The sequence below is a fragment of the Chionomys nivalis genome, chromosome 22 (genome assembly GCF_950005125.1).
Source record: "Chionomys nivalis chromosome 22, mChiNiv1.1, whole genome shotgun sequence".
In the NCBI taxonomy this organism is placed as follows: Eukaryota; Metazoa; Chordata; class Mammalia; order Rodentia; family Cricetidae; genus Chionomys; species Chionomys nivalis.
The window spans coordinates 16,410,501-16,422,077 of record NC_080107.1 but is presented as its reverse complement, the minus strand read 5'-3'; the positions used below and the strand labels follow the sequence as shown (position 1 = coordinate 16,422,077).

Below are 11,577 nucleotides of genomic sequence, written 5' to 3'. Positions count from 1 at the left end.
AAAACCTAGGACACTCCAAGAGAGCCTGTAACTGGGTTTCAGGACCACGGACAGCACCAGGTTCTGGGCCCTGATTCCTGACCTTGCTTAATCATATTGGTGTTGACGAAACACAGACCTACCTTTTTTTATTTCAGGTGGATTATGACCCAGGATTTCACAAAAAATGTATAAAATTAAGTAAGTAACCTAATGCATATTGAGCTGATCACATACGTAGTAGAACTTTGGTTTTTTTGACTTATTTAACGATCAGGAAATTTTTAATTCTGTTCCTACCCTCCTAATGAGACCTAGCTTCACACTATAGCACAGCACAACTGTCATATTTCAGATTGCCTGTACACTTTGAAATGTTTCAGAAACCTTCAATTGACTTAAGATTTATCTCCTCATCACTTCATTATTCTGTTAAACACAGAAGAAAACATACCTCTCCACAAAAAGATGACCAATAACAGTAAGATTAATTGTAACAATTACTTCCATATAGGAATTTTAGTAATGTTATGATAATTTAATTCTTATTTCAACGTAATACAAACAAATCCAACAATCCTTCAAAAGTTGGACTACAATTTTTTGAATTCATAGTATAATAATGATTTTTCTATGTTTTATTTGTGGCTAATTAAGATAGTTGAAGTCAAATACATTAGAATTCTGAACTCTATATACCATTTAATCTTATTTGTTGAATGCTGTTCTGCCAAAGGAACTTGAATTACAGTGATTCCACTTACGACCAGGAGATGGAGCTGTCCCGCAAGCGGCTCCCTTGGATTTATTTATTTATTTATTTTAATTTAGCACGCTGTTTTCTAACAGACTGTGGGTACCATCGAGTGAGTGAGTGTCAGAACAGAAAGCTAAGGCAGAAGCAGAGAGGATGCAGTGAGTGCCCTGTCTTGGCTCTTCTTTTTTAGTAAGGACATTACACATGTGAGATTTTACTTTCTGCTGTAGGCTGAATTCTAGAGACCCGCATTGGAGACTGCTAGATTCATCACGCACATGGATTCTGTGCTATGATTACCATTCCCTTTATTTCAGGTAAGCAAGCATGATTCTATTTTTGTCGCCTTGGTGAATCATTATCCTGCCAAATTATGGCATTTGAATTAAGATGTGCTTTGTAATCTTGTATTCAAACCCAAAAGGTTCGGATGCTTTAATTCTGGTTGTGCTGCATTTAAAAAAAAAAAATCTCCCTATGCCAAAATGATCACTGGCTGTGCCATGCTGTATTTTCATGTTTCCTCGGCTTCTCAGCCGTTTGTGTCGGTGGCTGGATTTGTTTGACTTGGGAAGATAAAGCTTTCAGAGTGAGGGATGGGCCTTCTCCTCACAAGGGGAATACTGATGCTTAATGCGCTGAACAAATCATAGAGAGGTAACGAAGCCGATTAACATGGCAGTGGCTCTGACGGAGCCAGCGACTGAGCCCCCTGGGCACAGCTTGAGAGGCACTCCAGTGTCCTGAGTCCAAGGCCTTTGGAACCATCGCTCCCGCAGGGATGTTGGGATTCTGTGTGCTTTTGTTTTAACCTTTCCGAATGGTATGTAAGTCACTTGTCTCCCACGAGTGAAGATTGATGTAATGTGTTTAATAGACTCCTAGCGACAGCATTTGACTCACCCTCCCCCATCTGAGCAGAACATGAAAACTCATTAATGGTTGGGAGAAATTGATTTTCCTTATTTGTGAAGAAAGGGTGGTAGACATTTAGAATAGTTCATATTGTGGAAAGTGTTCACATTTTAAATGATTTTAGGTCATGTGATGTTAGCTGTGCTACAGAGTGGAATGACTCAGGAGGTGGCAATGGCATGCAACAACCTTTCTTCCTCCTGCTTCTCATGATTTCTCATAAAGGTTCTTTTATGGTTATCAGTATAATCAGGGAATGAAATATAGACGTGTCATATTCAAAAGCCGGGGTTAAAATTTGACACAACATTTGGCGTGATGTTAATGAATTTTTAAAATGCATAAAAATATTTTTGTAAGACGGTTAGCTGTGTCACTCCCTGTTGTGGAGACTGTGTGTGTGTGGTGTGTGTGTGTGTGTGTGTGTGTAGGTGGCAGGCAGTGGGGTGCATGCATTCAGGATGTTTCTAGCTCAGTCATCGTTTTCCTGTAAAAAAGGTAGTTGGCTGTATCTGAGGTTGTGAAAGCTGTGGGGGTTTGAGATGTTTAGGAATACTGAAAAAAAATATAATTTGACTGTGTAGAATCTACACAGAGTTCCCAGTAATGCGCAGGTGAATACATAGGTTGATTGAATCACAGATTTTTATGTAGCATGTATCCATCTTCCATGTAGAGAAAAGCAACTGTAGCTGGCAGGCTCCATGGACTTTACATTAGATGAGTTATTACACTCAGAAGTCTGGGTTCAATTAAAAGCAGCAGGAAAGACTAGTACCTTGACTGGCCGTTTTCAGTTTCTTTTACAGCAATTATCTTCACTGTGAACATATCCAAATGGTATATGCCAGATGTGCTGATATTGACTCTTGAAGATGTTGACTTGGTAAATTCTGTGAAATAGTTCCTTTCAGTGTATGTTGCACAAGGGATTATCATATACAGGGCTAAATTTTCTCAAAATTCTTTCCAAAAGCCACAAGAAAACAGCTCAATTAAACCGCCATGGAGATTGTATTCCTTAATACTGTCTTTTCACTTTATATTAGGGATATTGTCTACCTTGTGCTCGTGAATGACATAGGCAGCCTTAGAGAGGCTCATCAGTCTGTTTCCTGCCCTATAGGATACTCTGTATACAGAGAGAGTGATATGTGGATGCTTAGGTGTTTCTGGTTACAGATTACATACTTCTTCAACATCTGGAGAGAAGAAGGGCATTGACATGTGCCATTTCTACACACTTATTTGTGGAATGCCATGTCTTTATCCAAGAATGATCCATGGGAGGAACTGAAAAGTCATTACAGGAACTGGAGAGAGGACTCAGCAGCTAACAGGAAGTGCTGCTTTTGCAGAGGGACCTGCATTCAGTTCCTAGAATCCACTCTGGGCAGAGTACAATTTTCGATAGCTCTAGTTCCAGGGAATCTAACCCCCTCTTCTGCCATCATTGAATGCTCCATTCACACGGCATGCTCATTTGCAGATACACACACAATTTAAAAATAAAACAGACCTTTAAAAGAGAAAATTTGCTTCAGAGGATATGACACTTTATCCTGAACTCTGTGGAACATCTACCTATTTACTTACACACCATTACCCCCCCAACACACACTGACACACACATACACATAAATAAAAAGCTAAATAAACTGGGCATTGTGGTGTACACCTTTAATCTCAGTACTTGAGAGGCTAATGCAGGGGGATCTCTGAGAGCTCGAAGACAGCCTGGTCTACAAAACAAGTTCCAGGACAGCCAGAGCTGCACAGCCAAACCCTGTCTCAAACAAACAACTAAAACAAATAGTAAATAAAATACATTTTAAATGGAAATAAACATGTGCAGGTGCTCTCATTACTTAAAATATTATAATAAAGAAAGGAGATGAAGAAAAGGAAAAAGTGAGTGGGACCAGGATGTGGGGGCCTTGTTCATACTAGGTACCATGCAACAATTTAACTTCAAAGTTACTGATGATAGAAATCTCAGGAAAAAACAAATTTGAAAAAGATTAAACATCATTAGATATTTTTTAAAAGTTGACTATAAATTAACAACATATTTTAGGCATAGAGGTGACATAAGCATATAGAAAAAATTAAACAGGAAAATTTTGGAGAATGAGAAATAATCCAATATGTTTATAGCTTTTTGTTTGCTTATTTTATTTTTGTTGCTATTTTATTTGGGGCTAGCTACTAAAATTAAAGGAAGAAATTTGGTTTTCAGTGTTAAACGTTCAAAACATTCAGGCAAACTTTCATGCTGAAAGAAAATTTGACGTCAAATTAGAGTAAGTGTTAAGGCTGAACGCACGACATATGAAGTCATAGGGATTATTTAAGTCTCACACAAATGCAAATCCAGAGGGTACAGAAGTACAGCTAAATTACTGGGGTGTAATCTTCAGGTTTGGAGGGCAAGGAAAATCTAGAGAGGATGTTAATTCATCACAGGAAGTGATGGGAAAGGCTAGACGACTATCAGTATGGTAAGAGACACAGTGTATAAACTGTATTTCTGAACAAGAATTAGAAACAGTGGAAAGCCCGTAAAGCTGTTGGTTGGCCTGGCAGCAGGATGAAGGCAATGAACTTAGTTTTGATTAGTAATTCTTAGGTGAACATCAAGACATTAGAAAACTGGCCATGATCCGGGCCTCTGTGGAGAAATGAGGCAGTGGAGAAGTCTGTTTAAATATTAGGGAGCTGACAAGTCAAAGTTAAGGTGATGCTCTACAGGATGGAGAAAAAGGTACCATTGATGAAAATTCATTTCAGTTTGGACCACAGAAAACTAAGACTATAAGCCATTGGAGAGATTGAGGAGAGAAGCAACAATCACAGTGTTAGGAGAGACAGAAAACAAGGTTCAGGGACTGTTTAAAGCATAAAACCAGATTTATGCATATTTTAAAAAAGCATGAAACCAGGAGGTGAGGGGCACTGACTCTTCTTCCAGAGGACCTAGGCTGGATTCCCAGCACCCACGTGGCAACTCACAACCATCTAAAACTCCAGTTCTAGAAGATCAACCACCCTCTTCTGGCCTCTGTGGGCACTGAACACACATGACACACAGACATACACACAGGCAAAGATTCCATACACAAGCAATTAAAAATAAACAAATCTTAAGAAAAAAAAAAACAAATCACAAGACCAGAGGAGATAAGTGATGTTTCAAAACAATGCAATGGCAGTCATTTGGAGTGATTTGCCCTTGTCTGTACAATAGAACATGTGATCTCTTTAAATCTATTGATTGCTCAGAATGGGTCATTTGTGGCATATGGACTTTCTTGAAGGAATAATTAATCCTCAGTAGCAAAACACTTCCCTGCAGAGCACAGTTTGGTCGCATTAATCCTTGAATGAGCGGCTTATAACACTGCTTCACAGCAAGTACGGCACACATATCTCCATCATCTTTCTCAAGGATCACTTAAAACTTGCTCTTGGTTGCTCCTGTGCACACCTATTACACACATAGTGGTTTAAGTGCGATATCCTTCATAGGCTCAAATGTTTAAAGGCTTCACCAGGTGGTTCTGCTCTTTGTGGAGGCTGAGCAAGTACAGCCTTGTTAAAGGAAGTGTGTCCCTGGACAGGCTTTGAGAGTTTAAAGACCATCACCACTTCCAGTTCACTCTCTTTGCTTCATGCTTGCAGTTCAAGATATGAGCTCTCAACCTCTCTTACTGTTGCTATGCTTGCACTTGGTGCCATGATTACCTTCTGGAACCATAAGCCCAAAGAAAATCTTTTCTTTTATAAGTTGTCTTGGCCATGATGCGTTATAGCGGCAGAAAGGTAACTAATACAATGCATCAGTACTCTGGGCTAGTTTTCCCACTTCTGAATGAATTCTTTAAGTTCTTTACTCAACTTTCTCATTTCATTTGACACTTTAACAAGATGTGTGTAAAGAGAAAAGTCTCCGTGTTCACAAACATCCTTTACTAACATCTACGGAGCTTCCTACCAGAGCTCCTCTTCCTCCTGTTGGCAAGCCCAGAATTCTCCTTAGAGTTGCTCTCTAGTCAGTCCCAGTGGCGAGGTGATGCCTTGAAGATGTTGAGGAAAAATTTTATCCTTCATCTTAGAGTTGTTCTCCTCGTTCAACCAAGCTTGGTTCAGTTTAGAGCTGACTGGATGAAGTATGGCATCTGGATTCCAGAGCTCACTGCATCTTGTGGGGTGAGAGTGAGGTCAGAACATGGTGTGTGAGATGCAGTGTGTCTATGCATGCCTTTCCTTCCCTCAGGGCAGATGCTAGGAAGCACAGTAAAGGCAGAGACCTCCAGCTGCTCTCTGCCCTCTGCCTCCCTCTTGTCTTCTCCAGAGGAGAGTCTAAATCTCCACACAAATTCCTCAGCTAATTTCTAACTCTCCTAAGTAAGAGTATCTTTAGTTCAGTACCTTGTTAATAAAATAATTTAAATTGTATGTGTGGTTAAATTACTTCTTAACAAGTTTTGGTTCTGCGGTCATCTACAGAATTTATATCCTTGTAATTATCTGAATTTTGATATGACTGTCTTCTTAGAAGACTAACATGGATGCTTTGAATGTTTGGAGGGATCTCACTGTGAGGAACGGAAAGACTAACTCCGTCTCATCCCACTAACATCTGCTGAGCCCAGGCAGTCAATTCTTCAAAGATGCCTCCATCTGGAGCTTCTGAGATACGTATTCACCATGGAGCAAACCCAGTGATCATTTGGCAGCTTGGAGCACTTCCAGAGGGTCTAATTACTTGGCTTGGTTGTTATTTACCTTTGTAAACATCTACTTTATTTTATTATCTTATTTTTGGGTTTTTTTGAGAGTGGGTTTCTTTGTGTAACAGGCTTGGCTGTACTGGAACTCTCCTTATAGACCAGGCTGGCCTCGAACTCACTGAGATCCACCTGCCTCTGCCTCCCAAGTGATGGGATGACAGGCGTGTACCACCACTGCCCGGCTAAACATCTATTTTATAAACCTCTTTCTTTTAGATGGGTCATAGAAAATGCAGAACAAATCTTACAATGGCTGCTTTCAGCTTGCTGTTCCAGGCAAGTCTACTAAGAATCATCTCTGGGTAGTCTGAAATTCCATTGAAAACTCTTTTAATGAAGGTCACACAACCCTTGACCACTTTAAGATTCTACCAGCTGAACGCAAAAGGCCCATTATTTCTCCTGATGTCATCACTTTGGGCATAAATTACTAATACTTTTTTATTCGATGTGCTTTAAGTACCAAAAATGGTTGCAGGTGAGTTTATGTAAAAGGAAAAGCAATCTTGTTAAAAACAAAAACTAAAAGATTCAGATACAAATTCTGCATTTTAAGATGCTGTCAGTGTAGAATTTGCTGATGGCTTCTTCACATACCTGCTATGTCTAGAATACATGCCTGTGTTTTCTTCTCCAAATTTTAATACAATAGAAATAGAATTTATTTAAAAAGTTCACTGACTTTTGTTTGATGGTGAATTCTAATACTTGGAGTTCATAAATAAAAATCACTCATAATGTCAATGAAGAAAAATGAGAGACTTAATAACACAGCTGCATTTTATACTTATTTCAAGTTATGAAAGTTTTATTTACATTTTGAAGAAAAAAGGGATTATCATTGGCAATAGAGTGATACCTATTGAAATATTGTTTTAAAGTAGGAAAATATCAATTGAATCAGGAGCATGGAATAAAAATTTTATGAAAACCGAAAAGTAGATGGCTTTTCTTTGCTTTATTTTTAGCAGTTACACAACAATGTCATCTTCCCTTACAATCCTAAACTGATATTTTCATTAACTTTCAATTAAGACCTTTAATTGAAAATTAAATCCCTTCATTATGAAGATAGTATCATTACTGGTATCTAATATGGACAATTTTCAAATTTAATTTCTGAAACTTTCAGAGAGTTTAAGAGGCACGCATATCTCTACTTCGCCAAATTTTTTGCATTAGTTTTTGAAACTAGGTCCTTTGGAGAGCAGGTAGGCCTGGAACTCACAGAGATCTCCCTTTCTCTGAGACCCAAGTGTTGGGATTTAAGGTATGTGCCACCATACCTGGCCTTGAGGCAAATTTATTTCAACCCATTTTCTGTATTAGACTGTGGTAAAAAGGTTTTGATGGTTTAAAATATATCGTCTGAGTATGTTAACGTTGCTTGAGGCTAAAATTGTAATGGAATAAAATGACCTGAGGGGGGTAAAATCACCCTCAAGAAGTGTTTTAACTGTTTCAATTACTCTTACACTTTTGAGATCCTGTCTTTGGTTGCTGTCTAGAAACGGCTGAGATTCTGTGTTCTCCATGTGAGCATGCCTGGATGGGATTAGTGGATATGTGTGAAATTGTGTGATTGTGTAGCTTTATCTTACCTGGGTCTTGGGTTGGAGCTATGTAGTAGAGAGCAACAACAGAATAACAGAATGCTTATGAGGCTTGTGTGAGGAGTTAGTTGGACTGTCATGATAAAGGAGAGACTTTATCATTAGAGCTTTTAAAAGATAACATGAACAATATTTCCTTTCTGTGGATAATTGACGTCAGCTGTTAATAATTGGCATCAAATATAAAACACCTAAGATTTGGAGCTCGCCATCTGGGGAGGGTGCTGATGCTGTTTTTTATTATCCAGCATCTTCTACTAGCTAGGATGCTCTTCTCTTTGACCATGTCTTTTGTGGACTGATGGCTTGAGAGAGTCTAGTGTTAGCAAAACCTCCTGAAAAGAAGTCTGCAGAAGCTGATGGGTTGATTTGAATCGCAATATGGAGGAGAGATTGAAATGTTGCAGGGTCAGAGACTAATTGCTTATCTTGGACTAGTTCTGGACCTCGGGAACAGCCATCTTTGCCAACCTATATACGGGTACTAACATCTTGTGCGTAGTGGATGAGAACCTATTGGAATCTATTCACTTAACTGAGCAGTGGCTACTACCAACCCAGCAGTTATAACCTCATCAGACAGCATCTTGGGCCTATAGAGAAGCTTCCCACATCTTGCTGTACCTGCCTCTCTGATGGACCCACCAATGTATTTTAAATTTGACTTGATTTATGGCTTTCTCTGTTCTGAGAGAATGTAAAATTTTATGAAACTGGTTCTGTTTTAGAATACAGAATTTGAGGTTACCTAAATACTATTCCCAGACCACGGTCACTTGAAACAAACTGCCCATGACTTCCTTTAACATGAAAATTGTGGAATTTTTTATTGATACTTGTTACAGGGAACAGGACCCCTTGTTCCAGCCTCCCCACTAGCTTACACCCGAAATAATCACACAAAAACTATATTCATTTAAACACTGCCTGGCCCATTAGTTCTAGCCTCTTATTGGCTATCTCTCACATCTTGATTCAACCCATTTTTAATAATCTGTATGTCACCATGAGGTTGTGGCTTACTGGGAAAGATTCAGCATGTCTGACCTGGCAGCTCCATGGCAGTTCTCTCTCTCTGCCCTTCTTCCCAGCATTCAGTTCTTCTACTCCACCTACCTAAGTGCTGCCCTATCAAAAGGCCAAGGCAGTTTCTTTATTCAACCAATGAAAGCAACACATAGACAGAAGAACCTCCTATACCAGATGCTAACAGCTTCCAGACTGCTCAGATCTGCTGGGCAAGTAAGCATTCAGACTCCATGTGAACATTCCTAGTCAAGAAGGCTTAGTTTATAGAGAGGTGATACTCAGTGTAGTAAGTGCCCGAGAATGTGATTTACTAACGAGTCTTCAAGAAGAAAGTGTGGACTGGTCACAGAAAACTGTGGATGTTTGATGGTCTTATTTCTATGGACTGAGAGAAGAAAAGCAGAAGAGGGGTCTACCATATCTTAAATTGAATCAGTGAACCCAGATCAATGAGTCATGATTTTAATCCCAAGGTGTCAGAAAGTTCAAATGTAAAGTAGCTTGTCATTTAGATAAAAAATATTCAGACAAGCTATCCCAGCCACTGGCTATGATAGACCAGCAGTCAAAGTCCTGAGGGACACTTGAGCCCTTAGTTATGTCATAAGGAATGATACAGTTCTGTAGATTTTGAGACTGGCTGCCTATGGAAGTCAATTTTGTATAGAATAATAGTTAGTAAATCGCACTGACTACTGATCTGGACCCATAACAATCAGACCACAGGAACTCATTCTTTACTTGGTATACCTTGTCTAGAGGCCTTTAAGAAGGAGTCTGTAATTGTGACTTCTGGAACCAGCTGTGTGGCCCATGGCCAAAAGCTCCCTAGATATCCAGTAATTTTCCCCTAGCAAGTTTTTTAAAAAGTAAGTCTACTAAAGTAAAAATAACAAATCACAGAAATCTTATCACAATTTTAATTTCCCCCTAGATTTATTTATTTTACATGTATGCATGTTGTATGCAAGATTTTTTTCTGTGTACCATATGCATAAAATGCCTGCAGATGCCAGAGAAGATAGCAAATACCATTGAGAAGGAGTGACTGGCAGCTATGAGCCATTCTGCTGGTGCTGGGATCTGAGCGCTGATCCCCTACAAAAGCAGCAAATGCTTTTAACTATGAAGCTATCCCTCCAATCCCATAATTTTTAGATGGGACAACTTGGTGAACTAAATGAACAATAAATACTTTTATCAACATTAAAATAATTTCAATGAAAAGTCTTTAAATACAAATTTAAGCTTATAACTGTTATGCAAACCTCAATATACAAGAATAATAAGAGAGTTAAAAACTTAGATGACAAACATGACCTCCGACCCAGGACTATGGGCAGACAAAAGGGGTGTATTTGTTGTTTAATTTGATGAATTAAAGTGGGAATTAAAGTGACTTTATGCTCTTTGTGCTTCAATTTCTTAGTTCTAATAAAATTATTTACTGCTTTATTTTTTAGAAACCAGCATTATTTAATCAAAATTACTCAAATGACTCTCTTAAAGAGTCAAAACTTGTATATTATTCTAAATCTCAGCTTAGATACTTTTTTTCCTATTGTCTTTGTTTGTTTGTTTTAGTTTTCTTGTTTTCTTTCTTTCTTTTTTTTTTTTTAATCTATGTAGTACTGGCTGTCCTGAAATTCACTCTGTATACCAAGCTGACCTTGAACTCATATAGATCCACCTGCCTCTGTCTCCCAAATGCTGGAAGTAAAGGTGTGTGCCACCACCTCCTGGGAACTAGATGGCAGAAGGAGAGAACCAATTCCTGTCCACCACACCCACACTGCGGTGCACACTCACCCCCAATACACAATAAATAAATTTGAAAGAAATTAAGAAAGCATAACGTGTGGGCGTGTATGTGTTTGTTTTCATGTGCGTGTGTGTGTGTGTGTGTGTATGTAGATCAGCTCTTTCTCTACCTTACACTTTGAGACAGGATCTCTCACTGAATCTGGAGCCCAACACCTCCAATCTATGTGACTGAGCTATGTCTCGGGCTGTTTCTCGTCTTCATCTCCCCAGTGCTGTGTAGGCACACACTGCCATGTCCCTCCCAGGTACGGTGTGGGCAGACATTGCCATGTCCCTCCCCAGTGCTGTGTGGGCACACACTACCATGTCCTGCTTCTTCATATGGATGTTAGAGGCCAAACTCAAGTATTCTTGCTTGTGTCTTTTACAGCCCAGGAACATTTAGCACTTCTCATATGAGCATTTACTGAAAAGTTTCCATTGAATGTATTTCTCTACCTTATAAACTTCAGAGAAATATCTTATGGCATAAAATATAAACAAAACTATCTCCTAATTCTATGTATCTCAAGTATTGCTTCCTTTATAGGATTCTCTGTTACCATGTGCCGGATAAATGTCCATTGCCCTAACCCATCTCTATACTTGTTATAGTATAGATTAGACATCTGTGCAGCCAGGTTATCATCCCTCAAATGAAATTTTGAATATCAGTGAGACAGATATT

General features: G+C 38.9%; 1 protein-coding gene across 3 annotated transcripts in view; it reads left to right on the top strand.

Moving 5' to 3' along the window:
* Positions 1-836: 836 nt before the first annotated feature.
* Scn2a (sodium voltage-gated channel alpha subunit 2) overlaps positions 837-11,577 on the top strand; it is a 118,645-nt gene continuing 107,904 nt past the window's right edge. For 2 of the 3 annotated variants that reach the window (XM_057755559.1, XM_057755555.1), the window contains exon 1: positions 837-1,053. The gene's annotated coding sequence lies outside the window, so the exon portion shown is untranslated. Of the gene's footprint in view, positions 1,054-1,431; positions 1,560-11,577 lie in introns of those variants that run through there. The other variant, XM_057755556.1, reaches the window with a different exon arrangement.